Raw genomic sequence first — 18,393 nt, forward strand, 5'->3', positions numbered from 1 at the left:
ACAGAGTTTCGCTCTTGTTGCCCAGGCTGGAGTGCAATGGCACGATCTCGGCTCACCACAACCTCCGCCTCCTGGGTTCAAGCAATTCTCCTGCCTCAGCCTCCCCAGTAGTGGGACTATAGGTGCTCGCCACCATGCCCAGCTAATTTTTTTTTGTATTTTTAGTAGAGACGGGGCTTCACCAATGTTGACCATGATGCTCCCAATCTCTTGACCTTGTGATCCACCTGCCTCAGCCTCCCATAGTGCGGGGATTATAGGCATGAGCCACCGTGCCTGGCCACATCATTCTTAACTCTCACACAAATTCTGGGGAAAATGTGCAATTAGTCCCATTTTGCACACAAGAAAACCAGGGCTCAGAGAGGCTCAGGGGACACAGGTGACACTGTGTCACGGCGGAGCTGGGACTGGAGGGTGTCCTGCCTGACACCAGAACTTTCCATCTGTCCCCCTCTACGGCCAATCACCCTCTGGCCTCAGGGGCTGTAAAGGCAGCAATGGATTAGGTCTGAAGTCGCTTTGGCCAGTCCGATGTGAGCAGAGCGCTGTACAGTAAGGGCCCCTACTCAAGGCAGTGGACCACCCTCTCCTGCGGCAGACACGAGCTGTCTTCTGTGTGCTGCATGTCAGTGTGGCAGTGTGTACATGTGGTGGTGCATACATGTAGCTGTGTGTGCATGTGGCCTTGTGTACATGTGCCACATGAAACAGTTATGCGCCCTGGTCCCCAAACTGCCAGCATCAATTTCACTCATTCACACAGGCACTAAGAGCAGGGACCCTAGGAGTCACACTGCCAATTCACGTCCCAACCCTGCCACCTATCTGTGATCTTGGGTGAGTCACTTAAACTCTCTGTACCTCTGAGTCTTCATCTTTGCAATGGGAATAAGAGCTTCTAAGAGGAAAATTTGCAGAGGTCTCTTGAATGGCCAAGATGTCTGTGGAAACTTATAGGATGTGGGCAAACAAGGCATTGAATCTTTCCTCACAGTTAAGTGAGTTTCTATACAGGACCTGTGCCGGCTAAGTGCTATATTACTTATATTAGCCACTGTATTTTTCAGCGAAGACATACTGAGCACCTGCTGTGTGCCAGGGAGCATGACAGGGGCTGGGCCACAGTGCTAATCAAGACAAGCCCAGTCCCGCCCTCAAGGGGATCACAGTGTTTTGAGGCTCCTCAAAGCGTCTCCTTCCTTCATCCGTGAACGTGCACTGACAGAGGGACAGGGATGACTGGGGCCAACGCGCCTTGGAGGATGGAGGAAGGAAGAGGTGATTGGGGACCCCACCCTCCCAGTTTTCTTCCTGTCACTCTGACTGCACCTTCTCAAGCCGCTCTTGTGCTCCCTGTCCTCTGCCAGCCCCAGTGCTGTGGGGTGCCCAGGACTCTGTGCTCCTGCTCTTCTCCCTTCCTGACCACCCACACCAGCCCACCCGCCTTCTCCCATCTCTGCACAGATGGCCCCTACATCTGTGCTTCAACCCGGCACCCCCAGCCACTCAGTCACCCAAGCCAGCAGCCTGGGAGTCCTGTCTCCACCCCCCCACGCCCACCCCACCCAGCCACTCCCTAAGTGCTATCGACTCTACCTCCGGCATCGCTCTTGAATCCACCCATTTCTCTCCAGCCCCGCCAGGCCCCCCTTTTAGTCCATCTGTAGTAGGTGTTGCTGGTGCCTCACCCAGACCCCGTTTTCAACCCAGGACATTTGTCTACTGGCTGCGGGTGGGGTTGGCTGTCAACAATTCACAGCTGTGCCCTTCTACGGAGCAGTGCCCTCAGTCAATGGGGACCAACATGCCATTTTATCAGGAAATGCCTGGGGGGCTACACTCTCCTCCCAGGCACAACCCTTGATCAGCAGGTATACCCAGGAGCAAAAGCCGCCCCTCATGCCCTGACAGCTCTGCAGCCCAGGGCAGGCACCAAGCTCCCTAGGGGATCGGGTCCAGACCAGACTTTGGCTGTACCACGTCCTCACCTAGGTTCTGCTCCTGTCCCACCCTGCTGCCCTCACCCCTCATGTGTGTCCCTGAAAGTGCTCAGACCCCTTCCCAGCCTTTGCCTTCCAGGAACCCAACCTAAGACCCCATCTCCCATGTGGGACCAGTCACAGTGACATCTCCAGGGAGGCAACCCAGAGGACAGATGGGGCCTGGGCTGGGGTGGAGGGCTTCTGGGGCCTGGGGAGGGGAATGCGCCGCCTTACCCTCAGGCTGGCCTGAAGGAACCAGCCGGGGCCCACCTGGCCTCCCGACGCTGTGATTAAGTTTTGTGCCAGATGACCGACGGGGAGCTGGAGCTTTCCATCCTCCCCTTTTCTTTTTACTTCCCTTTCTCTTCTCCTCAAAGGCTGAGCCCAAGTTAATCAGATAAATTCCTCAGCAGTCGTACCAACACTTTTTCTGAGGTTCAGTCTCCCCAGAGCGACTCATAATTACTCCACACTGAGACATTAAAGCAAAGGGGAAAGAAGAGCAGGAAAAAGGATGTTTTTAATTAAAATATTAATTTTTCTAACACTGATGGCTGCCCAGCGGTGGCACTTCCCCACTCAAGAGACCATCCACTCCATCCCTCTCTTCCTCAAGGTGGAGGACGGGCCTGGGAAAGGCAGCCCCCTCCCTGAACAAAGCCACCTTCCCCCTCCAGCGGAAGCCTCTCTGTCTCCCCTCCCTCACCTGCAAAGTGAGAGGTGGGGCTGCAGGATTCTACATGGGAACAGCAGAGAGAGGCCACAGGCTTTGGAGTCAGCTAGACATGGACCGGCTCAGTCACTGACGATGCATGTGGCTCGCCTAAGTCCCCTCACACTTCTCTACTCTGGTGAGGTCCTCAGGCCAGTGGTGTCCACATCACCTGGGGGCCTGTTGGAAATGCAATTTGGACCTCACCCCAGATCAGCTGAATCAGAATCCATTTTAATAGGATGCCCTGTGATTCATACCCACAGAACCTTTCCAGAAGCACCACTCTGGTCAGTTCAAGCTTCAGCCGTCTCCTCTGGACAATGGCTTAGCTTGCAAAGATCATGAAGTTTTACAAGAAAACAGTTTAACAATCTGTAAAGCAGGAACCTCAACAAAATGTTCACGAGTTTTTAACTGGGGCCGTTCCAGGGCGTGGTGTGAAACCTCATCTCTGGTTCAGGAACTTGACGCCATGAGCCAGAAGCTTTCCTGCTCTCTTGAACACTTTGCTTCCTGCATCTGCGGGCCCTGCCAGAAGTTTCCTGAAGGAACCAAAGAGCTTGCAAGGCAGGAAACCTTGACTGGAGGAAATAGCCACCCACGTCTGAGGCACTGACCATGGTCTGGGTGCCTCCCCTGTGCACCGTGGGCTGGGGCTGCTGGTGGGGTTAGGGCTGCTGTGGGTGAGGGGAGCTCACACTCCAATGTCATGGGGATGGAACTGTCCACTCTAGACAGATAGCAACAGCCATGGGCTCCCGTCTTTACCTTGCCAGTCCTTTCTGGAGTCTTTCCTAAGGACACAATTCACAGTATAGACAAGCTTCACACCAGGAAGATTCATCAGGTTACCTTAAATAGAGAGTCAGTAGGAATAACACTGAGAGCAAGGCTACGTGATTGTTAGTAAGGACGTTTCAAATCATGTGAAAGACTGCAACGACAAGAGAAAATGTTTATGATGTAATATGGGATATGGAAGAGCTATACACTCATCTATGTTTAAAAAAAAAAAGTGTATGTACAAACATACACTTATGCCGAAGCCCTCATTGTGATGCACTCGGAGGTAGGGCATTTGGGAGGGAATTAGGTATAGATTAGGCCATAAGAGTGGGACCCTCATGGTGGAATTAGTACCCTTATAAGAAGAAGACAAAGAGATACCTCCCTCTTCCTTTTTCCTGCACGTGGTTGCTCGGAGGAATGACCACGTGAGCACGCAGTGAGAAGGAGGCTCTCTACAGCCAGGAAGAGAGCCCTCATCAGTCACCAAATCTGCCAGCATCTAGATCTTGGACATTCCAGCCTCTAGAACTGTAAGAAATAATTGTCTGTGGTTTAAGCCACCCAGTCTCTGGAATTTTGTTATAACAGTCCAACCAGATAGCAGCATATTGTAAAAGACAAAACTGAGATTTTAGATAGCAATGAAAAAAAATCCAAAAGCTGATTTAAGACCTGGTTTTATACTAGAAACTTCAGAAGACTAAGGGGAGCAACTGCAAAACCAATAATTACAGGGACAAGAAGAGAAAGAGAAATTCCCCCTCAAGATGACTGTGCAGAGTCAAATTTTAAAACGCATGAAGAAGATTGTTGCCAAAGCAAAATCAACAATTAGGAGGCTTATTTCCTGCAGAAAAAATAAACAATAGGAAAATATTTAAATGACTCAGTAGAAGACTGTTTGGACCCCTTAAAAAACTGAAGGAAGGCTGGGCATGGTGGCTCACACCTGTAATCCCAGCACTTTGGGAGGCCAAGGCCGTGGATCACCGGAGGTCAGGAGTTCGAGACCAGCCTGACCAACATGGTGAAACTCCCACCTGTACTAGATACAAAAAAAAAAATGAGATGGGCATGGTGACCTGTAATCCCAGCTACTTGGGTGGCTGAGGCAGGAGAATCGCTTGAACCCAGGAGGCGGAGGTTGCAGTGAGCTGAGATTGTGCCATTGCACCCCAGCCTGGGCAACAAGAGTGAAACTTCATCTCAAAAGACAAAAACAGAAAACAGACAAAGAGACAAACAGAAACCAACTGCAACTGAAGGAAGCCGGGCACCATGGAGCATGCCTGCCATCCCAGCCAGTCAGCCGGCTGAGGCGGAAGGATCACCTGGGCTCAGGAGTCTCAGTCCAGCCTGGGCAGTGTAGCAAAACCTTGTTCCCTTTAAAAAACACTCAATCATTGGACAAATTTTAGACTAGACATGTCCAAAGAAAAACATAGTGAATTAGAAGCCTATCTTAAGAAATTTACATAGAAAATAGTATAAAAAAATAAAGAGATGAAAAATACGAAAGCTTCATTAAAAAGAACACATAGCTAATAGGAGTTCTAGGAGAAGAGAACGAAGAAATGGAAAAGAAGCAATAGTCAAAGACATAAAAGCAGATCATTTCAAAGAATGAAAGCGAAAGGAAAATTCTCAGATTGAAGGGAAGTGAGCACTGAGTGCCGTGCATCATAAAGACAGCCGAGCCTCTACCTGAACAGATGGTAGAACACTGCAGGATATAAAAGACACAGACAAAAACTTAAAGGTGACCGAGGAGAAAAGACCTGTTACCTACCAGAGAATGACAAGTGACATGGTTTGGATCTGCATCCCCACTGAAATCTCACATCAAATTATTATTATTATTTGAGATTGAGTTTTGCTCAGTTGCCCAGGCTGGAGTGCAATGGCATGATCTCAGTTCACCGCAACCTCCTCCTCCAGTGCCTCAACCTCCCAAGTAGCTGGGATTACAGGCATGCACCACCACGCCCAGCTAATTTTTGTATTTTTAGTAGAGATGGGGTTTCTCCATGTTGGCCAGGCTGGTCTCGAACTCCCGACCTCAGGTAATCTGCCCGCCTCAATCCCCCAAAGTGCTGGGATTACAGGCGTGAGGCACCGTGCCTGGCTTCACATCAAATCATAATCCCCATTGTTGGAGAAGAGGCCTGGTGGGAGGCCAATGGATCATGGGGGTGGACAACCCCCTTGCTCTTATCATGAGAGTGAGTTCTCACGAGATCTGGCTGTTTAAAAGCATGTAGCACCTTCTCCCTCTCTCTCTTCCTCGTTCTCTGGCCATGTAAGACGTGCCTCCTTCCTTTTTGCCTTCCACCATGATTGTAAGTTTCCTGAAGCCTCCCCAGCCATCCTTCCAGTACAGCATACAGAACTGTGAGCCAATTAAACCTCTTTTCTTTATAAATTACCCAGTCTCGGTAGTTCTTTATAGCAATGAGAGAAATGACTAATACAACAAGTTACGCAGACATCGTGCCAAGGAGGAAAGAGGCCAGAAAGACATGGAGCAAACACTTCAAAGTACTGAGTATAAAAAAATGGAGGGTAAAATTCCATTTGCAGCTAAATAATTACTCAAGATTAAAAAGGAAATAAAACCACTGTCATACATATAAAGACTGGAAGAGTTTATACCCAAGAGATATTCACTGAAAGAAGTTCTAAGGATGTATTTCAGCAAAATACAAAGTGAACCTAAAGGGAAAATTAGGATGTGAAAAAAAAAAGGTCAGTGCAAAATTGGTAAATATATATGTAAATTGAGCTATTGATCATTAACTAATAACAATGATAATCATAATGATAATCATAGTTGTGTTTGATAAAAAGATACCACGAAGATTCTAGAAAACATTTTACTAAACTTCTTTACTTGTCCACAAGGATAATAAGGATATTGAACATACGTGGACTTCATTAGAAGAACTTATAACTGTATAGACATATAGCTGTATGTATATTGAAATACAGGTGACTTTAATATCATACTCTCAATGAATGAAACAGCCAGAGAGAACTTAACACAATCATCCAACTAGCTCTACCAGACATACACAGGACCCTCTACCCAGCAACAGCAGCATACACATTCTCAAACACACGAGACCATTTCCAGGATGGACCATATGTTAGGCTACAGATAAACACTCAATAGATTCTAAGAGATACGTATCATGAAAAACATCTTCTCTGACCACAAAGGACTGAAGTTAGAAATCAACAACAGAAGTAAAACTGAACAATTTACACATTTGTGAAAATTAAACAACATATTCTTAAGCAACCAACAGATCAAAGGAGAAATCACAAAGGAAATTGGAAAATACCTAGAGACTAATTAAAATGAAAATGTCACATACGAGAAGTCACAGGACAGAGCAAAGGCAGGGCTAAGGGGGGCATTGATAGTTATCAACATTTACGTTAAACAACAAGAAAGATCTCAAATCAACAACCTAGCTTTACAACTAAACCCAAAGCTACGAGAAGGAAGAAAATACTAAAGATTAGAGCAGAGATAAAATAGAGAAGCAAAAATTAATGAAATCAAAAATTGGTTCTTTGAAAAGACAACAAAATTGACAGACCTTTAGCTAGATGAAGTAAGCAAAAAAAGAGAAGACTCAGATTAGTTTACAACTAAGCCCAAAGCTATCAGAAGAAAAAAAAATACTAAAGATTAGAGCAGAGATAAACAAAATAGAGAATTTTAAAAATAGAGAAAATCAATGAAATCAAAAGTCGGTTCTTTGAAAAGATAATAAGGGCTGGGTGCAGTGGCTCACGCTTGTAATCCCAGCACTTTGGGAGGCCGAGGCGGGTGGATCACCTGAGGTCAGGAGTTCGAGACCAGCCTGAGCAACATGATGAAACCCATCTCTATTAAAAATACAAAAATTAGCTGCGCACAGTGCCAGGTACCTCTGAGGAGGCTGAGGCATGAGAATTGCTTGAGACAGAGGTTGCAGTGAGCTGAGATTGCGCCACTGCACTCCAGCCTGGGCAACAGAGCAAGACTCCATCTCAAATAAATAAATAAATAAATAACAAAATGGACAGAACTTTAGCTAGATGAAGTAAAAAAAAAAGAGGACTCAAATTACTAAAATTAGAAACAAAGGTTGGGACATTACTACCAATTCTACAGCAATAAGAAGGATTTTCACAGTGTGATGAGCATCGCTTCTCGGCCTTTTGGCTAAGATCAAGTGCAGAGTGTGATGAGCAACTGTGCACTAGTACTGGATAGCCAAGAGGGAATAAGCACAAACTCCTAAAAACAAAAATTGCAAAGATTAAATCACAAAGAAAGAGAAACATCTGAATAGATTTATAACTAGTGAGAAAATTAAATCCATAACCAAACATCTCCCAACAAAGAAAAGCCCTGGACCTGAAGGCTTTACTGGTAAATTCCGCCAAATATTAAAAAAAAAAAAAAAGAATGAACACCAAATCTTTGCAAAACTTTTAAAACTGGGAACAGCGTTTTTTAATTAAAAAAATTTTGTTTTGAGATGAGGTCTTTCTCTGTCACCTATGCTGGAGTGTAGTGGTATGACCACAGCCTCCCATGTAGCTGGGACTACAAGCACACGTCTGGCTAAATTTTTATATTTTTTGTAGACCTAGGGTCTCCCTATGTTGGCCAGGCTGTTCTCAAACTCCTGGCCTCAAGCGATCCTCCAACCTCAGCCTCCCAAAGCGCTGGGATTACAGGCATGAGCCATGGTGCCCAACCAAAACTTTTTAAAATAGGAAACAAAGAACAGTGGAGAGCTACAGAGGTGAAATGATTTCATCTACCATAACCGCACTGCAGAGTCTCATCTTTACATTCCGTAAAAGCTTTTCTTCCTGTCTGTCTTTGAAAAGTTATAACTCGTTTGGGTAGTCTCATTACATCTGATTTTTTTGGCGTTTTGAGGGTGGACTTTAGACAGTTGCATGGATGTGTTGATCAAGGGCTTGGGGAGAAATCTTTGCCAAATACTTTTAGGACCCCAGTCTCATGTTTATCCTCCGAGCGCCCAGTGAAGCGGGGGGTGCAGGACCATGGCGGAGGCTCAGAGGGGCAGGCACTTGTCTGTGGTTACGTGATGACTAATGGACAGCTAGAAATGGAACCCAGGTTGCCTACCCTCACCACCCCAGCTTTTCCCATCTCCCCAGACCACTCCCAAGCTGTAGGGAGATTGTGAGGTCTCCTTCCTGGGGCTGATTCAGACCAACCTTGTGGATGAGACCTTGTTCCCCAGACCAGAGACAGGGGATGCCAATGCCCCAGGGGAGGCTGTTTAGCAGTCCATGCTCCCCTCACTGTCCCCTGGGGAGTCTGGTAGATCTCAGAAGCAGACAGGGCTGTGGCATTGATGGACAGAGGACTGTCTCCATCACCTGGTGCCTGAGGCTCACCTTTACTTGCAGTCAACGGGAGGATGGTCTTACAAGACTGGAGATAGAGCGTTCAAGGCGGACAGGAAAAATAGCTCTTCTTAGAAAATCATCCTTCTTCTTTGCAGCTGCTTAAAGTGAGGCCCAGCCATCCTTTTGTTAATATCTCCACCTACTTGGGAAGAAAGGTAAATCATTGACAACTGCTGGTGAGAGTGACTTGGCCCAGCACTGCGCTTATAAAACCCAGGACTGGTAAATTCTCTCGTCTGTAAAATGTCCTTCCCCAGAGAGCTTCTAGAGCACACAGGCATCCAGCGATCTGCGGGCACAATTAGAGCAGAGGCTGGAGGCAGCTCTGGGCTCTCTGCTAGCCCAGCTCTGCCACTTCTCTCCCTTTGTGGGCTCCCATTGACTGAGTCAGGATGGCATCAGGTTCCCCCATGAGTTCTGACCTAATGGGTTGGACTCTAAGGCAGGCTTGAAGAGAGTCACCAGCCCACTGGCCTGGGGCTGGTACCATGTTTCCCAAGGGGAAGGAAAGATGCTGCCCCCATTGCCTGGAACTCCTGGGGAGTAGAGGGAAAGTGAGTCCCATCCAGTTCTTTCACACTGTCACAGTCTTGGAAGGAAACATTGTAGAAATTCACATCAAAGACTCAAAAAATAAGTCACAGAGCAGTCAGGGCTAAATGAAACCTCAGAGTGCATTAGGTCAACCCCCCTTATTGCTCTGGGCAGGAGACCGAGGCTCAGAGAGGGCGAGCCCCCTGCCCAAGGTCACACAGTGCGGAAGCAGGCCTGAGTCTGCAGACTCCAGAGTGGCAGCAGCTGCTGGCCCCTCACACACCCGAGGCCTGTGGTCATAGAGACCGACTCTCCACTGCCCGAAGCAGAAGCCTCAGGAGCAGAAGAGAGAGGAAGAGGAGGGGAAAACAGAGCGCCGGGAGCAGGAAGGGGCATGAATTTGCTCAGCCCAACTGCAGCTTGATCAATCGCAAGTGGGGTGTGGCAGCGGAGCGGCTGCTGGAACCGCAGCTCCCCTGAGCCCCATCAGTCAGCGATATAGTAATAAAGTGGCCGGGGCTGGAAAAATGCTATGAGACTCCAGAGAGTTCAGTCTCATCCCGCTGGATTATAGCCCTGTTATCGACACCCCAGGGGCTTGTTCTGTCTCCTTCAACCCAGTTCAGGAGATGAAACTTTTCGGGGGCACCAGGGGTGGTGTGCTGGCTGGCGGGATGCAGCCCAAACCCAAAGGGTGGGCTGGGAGCCGGAGAGGCAGGAGTGGAAGTGGGCTCCGGCAGAGGCATGCCTGCCAGAGATGTCTGGGGTGACCCTGCTCCCTGAGCCCCAACTCCAGTGTCCACTGAGGCTTCAGCTATGCACTGGGCTGTGCCTGGGGATCAGAGGGAGAAGCTGGGGGCCTGGCCTGGGAGTCCGTCCTCACAGCCAAAAGGTTGAAAAGAATAGCAGTGACGGGTGGTCCGGCTGCTGAAATGCAGCAGACAGAAAGGGCCCTGGGGCTTTCAGGGTGGAGGACAAGCTTCCGGAGGGAGGCGAGGCCACACCAGGGCTCAAAGGGTCAGAACTCTGTTGCAGGCTCCTGCTGGCCTCTCCCTCCTCCTCATCACCGCACCCAGGGTCCGAGTGTCCGAAACAGCAGGTGTCCTCCGACTGTAAAACTCTCCCGGCAACCCAGTGCTTCCTGGAAAGTCAGAACTCCATCACATAATAATAATATTCAGCCATAAATAGACATGAAACTCTGATACGTGCTACGACCTGGAAGAAACTTGAAATCATTATACTAAATGAAATGAGCCAGACACACAAGCACACACAGACAAATACTGTACGATTCTACTCACATGAAGCATCTAAAATAGGCCAATTCATAGAGGCATGAAGTAGAATAGAGGTCATCGGAGGCTAGGGAAAGGGGGGCAGGGAGTTATTGTTTAGTGGGTGCAGGTTCTGTTTGAGATGATAAAAAAAGTTCTTGAGATGGATAGTAGTGATGTTTGCACAACATTATGAATGTACTTAACGCCACTGAATTGTACATTTAAAAATGGTTAAAGGCCCGGAGTGGTGGCTCACACCTATAATCCCAGCACTTTGGGAGGCTGAGGCAGGAGAGTTGCTCGAGCCCAGGAGTTTGAGGCCAGCCTGGGCAACATGGCAGGATCCCCGAAATGGCCCTCTGTCCTAGCCACTGCAAACGACTCACGACCTCCCGTTGGCACCGTGTCCTGTCACGGTGCTGTGCCTTTGCACACGCTATTCTCTTGGCCTGGAATTCCAACTCTTCTCTTCCTGGATAACATGGGCTGGTTCGTTAAGACTCCACTGGTGTCCCACCTTCCCAGGGAATTCCCCCACCGACATGTTCCTTACACAAGCAGAGTCAGAGGCACCCTCATCTGGGGACTCACATTTCCTGGGCTGCCCACATCAAGGTGCCTAATCTGTGGGTACGTACAGTGATGCCACCCTCTTGAAGTGGAGCTAGATGAGGCAGTCCAAGACATCACAATAAAGCTTCCAGCATGCCAGTCACCATGGCGCACATCTACCGTCCCAGCCGTTTGGAAAGCTGAGGTGGAAACGCTCCTGAGCCCAGGCATTCAAGATCGGCCTAAGCAACACGACTAGACCCTGTCTCAAAAAAAAAAAAAAAAAGAAAGAAAAGATTTCAGTATCACTTCCAGTAGGTATTCTTAATTAAAGTGGCAACAGGGGACATGGCTGATCAGAGGTAGGACGTGGGTTCTTTCCCCAGCATTTCAGATGTGAATGTAAGCCATGGTTCAAAAGCAGTGGAAGCATTGCTATAACATTAGGGTCAACCTGAATATTAGCTTCCCAAGGGAATGCGGTGATATTTCGGTCCACCAGCAACTGAGAATAAAAAGAGAAGATAAAGACCTGGAGAACATCAAAAGCACATCTGAAGGCTGTAGGCAGCCCATCTCTCTAGGGAAATTTTAAAGTGACCCAACTAGAAGAATTTAAAACATAGGCATTAGCTTAGGAACTTTATGATCTATAAAAATAATATCCACCCATCAAGATCTGGTTTCTCATATTCTATTCCAGTATAGATGATACTGAATTTACATAAATAAAATCATGTCTGCTAGACAGAGAAAGACATAGAGACATATATGACTAGACACACTTAGATCTGTAAACTTGCAATGAGACTTAGACACCGGCACATCTTATATGTCAGCGAAAACAGTCATCTATGTCTCTGCTTCCTCAGCTTGACCATGAGCTCCTTGAGGGCAGGTCCTTCATCTTTGTGGTCCCGGGCTGATAGAATACAACACGTAAAGGAAGGAAATAAACGTCTGCTTTGTAAATGAATGGGTTATTCTTTGCATCTCCAGCACCCAGCACAGTGGGTGTTTCTTGGAGGAAGCTTCTCCTTCACATCTGACATGCGGTCCTCGCCTGCACCTCGGCCCTGCCTCCCGCTGTCGGATGACAGCAGTGGGAAGCAGAAGTTCCTGCACACAGGGGAGCGTGGCGCCCTGGCTCCTCGATCAGCCGGCTGGGAGGGACCACAAGGAAGTGAGGAGCCTCCACCCTGAGAGGCTGGACTGCCCGGGGCCTGGAACCTGAAGACGAGGCCGGAGCTGCACAGAAGTCTCAGGGGGCTGCAGGTAGCTCACACTCTACAGCTTGGAATGACGAAATCGAAGGGAAGTTGCAAGAAGAGACCATTCACAGGAGCCGTGTCCATTACAGCAAACTAATCAGAACAACTCCAATGCCCTTTGAAAGGAAGATGGATACATGGGGGCAGAATCTTTCTCTGGAATACTGTACTATAATGAAATTGAAAAAAAAAAAATGACCGCTACGTACAATAGTATGTGTGAATCTTCTTAACATAATGTGGAGTGAAAAGGCAAATCTCAGAAGACGATACATAACACGATGCCCTTTTTATAAAGATCACAAACAGCATAAATCAGCAACGTATTGCTTAGGCATCCACAGATACGTGGTTGTGGTGGCATGACCCCTGCTCAGTGAGTCTTCTGGTTCTTCCTTCATTTTGGAAGGCATTTTTCCTTCAGGCCCTCTTGAAATTAGGGATAGCCTTGGGAAGAGCTTTGGCCAAAGAAAGTTCAGCACAAGTGCTCAGTGTCACTTTTGAGTAGAAACATCTAAGAGCTTGTACGTATTTCTTATTCTCCTTCTCCTCCCCCAACCAAAGCAAACCCCAGAACTTAGAGTTGAAATGGCATTAGATAGTGGCTGTGCCATGTACGTGCCTGGGTCCCCGAGTGCCTGCCATGGGCAGAGCCTCTGCCAAACTGCACTGGCGGAAGAATAAGCCTCTGTCAGGGCAAGCCACTGAGCCTGGGGGTTGTTCCTGTGGTGTAACCTAGTTTATCCTGACTGATATAGAAACAAATTTAGGCTGGGCACAGTGGCTCATGCCCGTAATCCTAGCACTTTGGGAGGCCGAAGTGAACAGATCACTTGAGCTCAAGAATTTGCGACCACCTGGCCAACATGGTGAATCCCTATCTCTACAAAAACGACCAAAAAATAAAGTTAGCTGGGCATGGTGGTGAACAACTGTAGTGCCAGCTACTGGGGAGGCTAAAGCAAGAGGATCACTTGAGCCTAGGACGCAGAGGTTGCAGTGAGCTGAGATCGTGCCAGTGCACTCCAGCCTGGGAAACAGAGCAAGACTCTGTTTCAGCCAGGTGTGGTGGCTCATGGCTGTAACCGCAGCACTTTGGGAGGCCAAGGCGGGTGGATCACCTGAGGTCAAGAGTTCAAGACCAGCCTGACCAACATGGTGAAACCCCGTCTCTACTAAAAATACAAAATTAGCTGGGCATGGTGGCAGATGCCTATAATGCCAGCGACAAGGGAGGCTGGGCCAGGAGAATCGCTTGAACCTGGGAGGTGGAGGTTGCAGAGAACTGAGATCCTGCCATTGCTCTTCAGCCGGGGTGACAGAGCAAGACTCTGTCTCAAAAAAAAAAAAAAGGAAAAAGGAAAAGCAGAGATAAGTTTATGTTTTAAAGGGTAAGAGGGCCTAGATGTAGTGGTTCACACCTGTAATCTAGGCAGTTTGGGATGCTGATTCAGGAGGATTACTTGAGGCCAGGAATTTGAGGCTGCGGTGAGCTAGGATTGCACCCCTGCACTCCAGCCTGGGCAACAGAGAGAGACTCCATCTCTTTAAAAAAAATGATAAGGGAGTGATACATCCAAAATTAGCACAGTGCTGACCTCTGAGGAGGAGGCAGGGAAAACGACAAGGGAGGGGCACCAAGCAGGTCCAAATATTGTTAAGGTTCTAGATTTGGAGTTGAGCTCTGAGTTTCAAGGTGCTTGCTGTGTTATTGCAAACAAATTAATTAATTACAGTGGCCCTGCATAAGTCAATAGTAAGAGTGCTTCATAACTAGGGTGTTATTGACCCAATCGTGTGCACGTGAGGTTCATTTAAAAAGAAAAAGAAAATAATTACTGCTCAACTATGAGCTGGAACCTCAGCATTGGGCATGCCCAAGGGGAGCTCGCATCTTGTCTTGCAGGCAATGGGCACCCACTGAGGGCACAAGGAGGGCAAGGGCGGAGCTCAGAGGTGTGTTTTTTCTCCTAATTCCCTAAGGCCCAGGGCCCAAGATTCCATTCCCCACAGCCCCTCCTCCAGGCCCCCGGGGGACTCTCACACTAGCCAGCTGCTGAGAGGTGGGAGACAGGAAGATCACAGAGCCTTCATTGCTGGCAGCTTGTCAAACCTGCCACAAAGCCTCATCTCAATGCATTTGCATGAAATGATTTTATCCCAGCTGCCTCCTGGTCCCTGCCCCCACTCCCAGGACCCTGGCAGGCCCGGCTCCCCAGCAGTGACCTCACAGGCCCCCGGACCAATCCCAGACCCCCTCTGAGGATATCAAGTTGATTGGTAAGAATTCTGATGGGGAGTAAGGCAGCAAATCACACTGCCACGTGTGTTCATATGCAACAATTTTGTATGTTCTTCACATGTACCCCAAAACCTAAAATGCAATAAAATAAATAAATGGAAAAAAAAAAAAGAATTCTGCTTTTCTTGTATCCCGGGAATCCTGAATCTTACACAACTTTCTCTCCCTCTCCCTGGATGCTCATGACAGTCTGTGGGGCACCCCTGCAGAGTTGTAGGCAGGAGAGGACATACTGGGATGTACAAGGTGGAGGCTCACTCTGGCTGCTGGGGAGGGACAAGGGTGGAGGCAGGGAGACCACCAAGGCAGGAAAGGGAGGAGGTCTGGACTGAGAAGGGACAGAGGGAGGGAGGCACTGAGCAGAGCTGAGAGCCGCTTAGAAGGCAAGACCACGGAGCTCACCAATGAGCCACAGGGCCCAAGCTCAGCTTCACGGCCACAGGAAGGAAACAGGAGCAGTCCTGCCCCGGGCTCCAGGCACCGCAGCTCACAGCCAAGGCTGGAGCCAGATTGGATGGTCCAGTGCCAGAGAGAGAGGAGTATGCGGTCGGGGGGCAGGGAATAAGTGACTATTTATCTTTGGACCTTTAGAGCTATTTGAGCATATTAATTTGACCTAAAAATTCCGACTAAAAACAAGAAGGCACATTAGAGTCAGACTGTCACAGGTGTGGACGGTCAGTATCCACACAGCGCAGACAAGCAGCAGGCAGGTCATGACCCCTTGAAATCATGCCCCGAGTTGGTTTCATGGATGCAGATTTTTCTGAAAAGTATGTTTTATTGAATTCTCAAAAGGGCCTGTGATCTGGTCATAATGAAAATACTTAACATTTAAATGCACGAACATTGTAGATGTCATCTGATCTAGACAGAGACGGAGCCATACAGACGCAGACACACACGTGGGGATAGATCAACTCATTTAATCCTCTCAGCGGCCCCAGGAGGAGCACTGGATTGTCATCTCCATTTCACAGACCTAGGGACTGAGGTAGCAGGAGCTTCAGCGACTTGCTGAAGCTTGCTCAGTTAGTGACATTTGAGTCCAGAGTTTCAGCTACAACCCTGGCCCCATCTGGTCTAATACCAAACTTGCCAGGTAGACAAATGAGGCCCTGGGGCACAGAAGGGTTCACCCCAGGTTCCACAGACAGAGAGTGCTGGCTCCATGGACTTGTGGACCTCTGCACTCCCAACCCTTCTTGGGCCTCTCACTTCAAGAGCAATAGGAAATCTCAAGGCCAGGTGTAGTGACTCACGCCTGTAATCCCAGGACTTTGGGAGGCTGAGATGGGCGGATTACTTGAGGTCAGGAGTTCGAGACCAGCCTGGCCAACATGGTGAAACCCTGTCTCTACTACGAATGCAAAAATTAGCCAGGTGTGTGGTGATGGGAGCCTGTAATCCCAGCCACTGGGGAGGCTGACGCAGGAGAATTGCTTGAACCTGGGAGATGAAGGTTGCAGTGAGCCAAGATCTTGCCACTGCACTCCAGCCTGGGCAACCGAGCAAGACTTCATCTCAAACATACACACACACACACACACACACACACACACCACACACCACACACCAAAACAAAAAAAAAAGAGCAATAGGAAATCTTGGTCCCTCCCCTCATCCATGGCCACAGCTGGGAGGGTGGTTTGCCAGGGACATCTCAGGAACAGGTGTGGGGCAGGGGAGAGCTCCCACCTACCTTCACTACCACTGCTATTGGCAACCCAGCTGCCAATGCAGGAAGACCTCAGCCGGGCCAGCCCTTAGCAGGGACAGGGTATTGGTCTGTTTTCATACGGCTATAAAGAACTGCCCGAGACTGGACAGTTTATAAAAGAAAGAGGTTTAATTGACTCACAGTTCAGCATGGCTGGGCCGTCAGGAAACTCACGATCACAGCAGAAGGTGAAGGGGAAGCAAGGAACTTCTTCTTCCTGCTCAACAGGAAGAAGAAGTGCTCAACAAAGTGGGAAGGGCCCCTTAGAAAACCGTCAGATCAGCCGGGCGCGGTGGCTCAAGCCTGTAATCCCAGCACTTTGGGAGGCCGAGGCGGGTGGATCACGAGGTCAAGAGATCAAGACCATTCTGGTCAACACGGTGAAACCCTGTCTCTACTAAAAATACAAAAAATCAGCTGGGCATGGTGGTGCTTGCCTGTAATCCCAGCTACTCAGGAGGCTGAGGCAGGAGAATTGCCTGAACCCAGGAGGCGGAGGTTGCAGTGAGCCGAGATCGCGCCATTGCACTCCAGCCTGGTAACAAGAGCGAAACTCCGTCTCAAAAAAAAAAAAAAAAAGAAAACCGTCAGATCTCGTGAGAGCTCACTCACCATCAGGAGAGCAGTGTGGAAGGAACCACCCCCATGGTCCACCAATTATCTCCACCTGGTCTCTCCCTGACACGTGGGAAAAATGGGATTATAATTCAAGATGAGGTGGGTGGCGACACAAAGCCTAGCCGTATCAGACAGGAGCCCCTGTCTTCCATAACCAAGCCCTGCTGTCTCCCTGGCCTCTCTTCCCTACCTCCGCCCTCCGCTGTAACTGAGAGTGAGGAAGGGGAGGTGGGCTGGTGGCCTTGGGTAGGGCCTGGCACCTCCTGGAGCCTCAACTGCCCTACCTCTCCTCCCTGTCATCTCACCCCCAAGGGTGTCGTCCCACTCCTCCGAGGCCTTGTGTCCTCCAGGGCCTTGCCTAAGTCTGCCCCTTCCCATGCTCAGGATTGTGTGAGCCCCTGGGCCAGGCTGGAGCTCACCCCCAGGGGACTGTGGCAGAGGCAGGAGCCTGGAGGAGGAACGGGGGAGGAGGCCTGTGGGGAGATGCTGGGCCTCCGGACCACTGAGAGGGGCCTGAGCCAGTGCTCACACCTAGGTCTCAGGGTCCCCTGCAGGACTCCATGTGGGGCCAGATGACAGGATATCACAGCAGGGTATAAATCAGGTATAAGAGGCTTGCTCAAGACACTACAGAAGGCCCAGCTGCACCAGGGGAAGGGAAGCCTGGTGTCCCTGGATGGCAAGGAGGGAGGGTCGTCTAGGGCAGGGATGGAGCTCGGAGGAGGGCTGGAGCTCTGATAAAAGAACTGGATGGGCTTCCTGGAGGAGGAAGACAGGAGGGGTCCTCAAGGTAGGGGGCAGAGAAGGGGAGGGCCACGAGCGGGACAGGTTCCGGTGAGGCAGGAGGTTGCTAGCGTTAGACCTCCTGAAGGGGGTCTGTGTGGGAACTTTGGACCAGAGCCCAAAGCCCGTGAACGCCCCACTGAGTGGAGAGTCCACTGCTGACCTCCTCCTCCACCCAGGACACAGCCGAAAGTGATGCCAGCCTCGGCCTGCTGGGAAATCCCTGTTATCCTAACAGTGCGGGGAGGTTTGTCTGGGCCCCCTCCCCCCACCTCAGACTGGGGCCTGCAAGTCAGGGGTTTCACCCACGGTCATCCCAGGGCAGGGCTGTGACCCTCCACAGCCCCACCCCACCCTGGGGCCCAGCAAGCAGCCCTGAGCCAAACTTCCCCAGGTTCC

General features: G+C 49.5%; 1 long non-coding RNA gene across 2 annotated transcripts; it reads right to left on the minus strand.

The window, feature by feature from the left end:
* Nucleotides 1–2,491: 2,491 nt before the first annotated feature.
* LOC108298570 lies at nucleotides 2,492–16,865 on the minus strand. 2 transcript variants are annotated; one of them, XR_005198773.1, is made up of 6 exons: nucleotides 16,735–16,865; nucleotides 11,387–11,562; nucleotides 8,923–10,833; nucleotides 3,868–4,017; nucleotides 3,469–3,552; nucleotides 2,492–3,242 (listed from the first exon to the last, which is right to left on the minus strand). It is a non-coding gene; the product is annotated as an uncharacterized LOC108298570 (long non-coding RNA). The 2 variants fall into 2 exon arrangements; XR_001822619.2 differs by having other exon boundaries at nucleotides 8,923–11,562.
* Between the last annotated feature and the right edge of the window lie 1,528 nt (nucleotides 16,866–18,393).

This window comes from Cebus imitator, unplaced genomic scaffold (genome assembly GCF_001604975.1).
Source record: "Cebus imitator isolate Cc_AM_T3 unplaced genomic scaffold, Cebus_imitator-1.0 Scaffold999, whole genome shotgun sequence".
NCBI lineage: Eukaryota > Metazoa > Chordata > Mammalia > Primates > Cebidae > Cebus > Cebus imitator.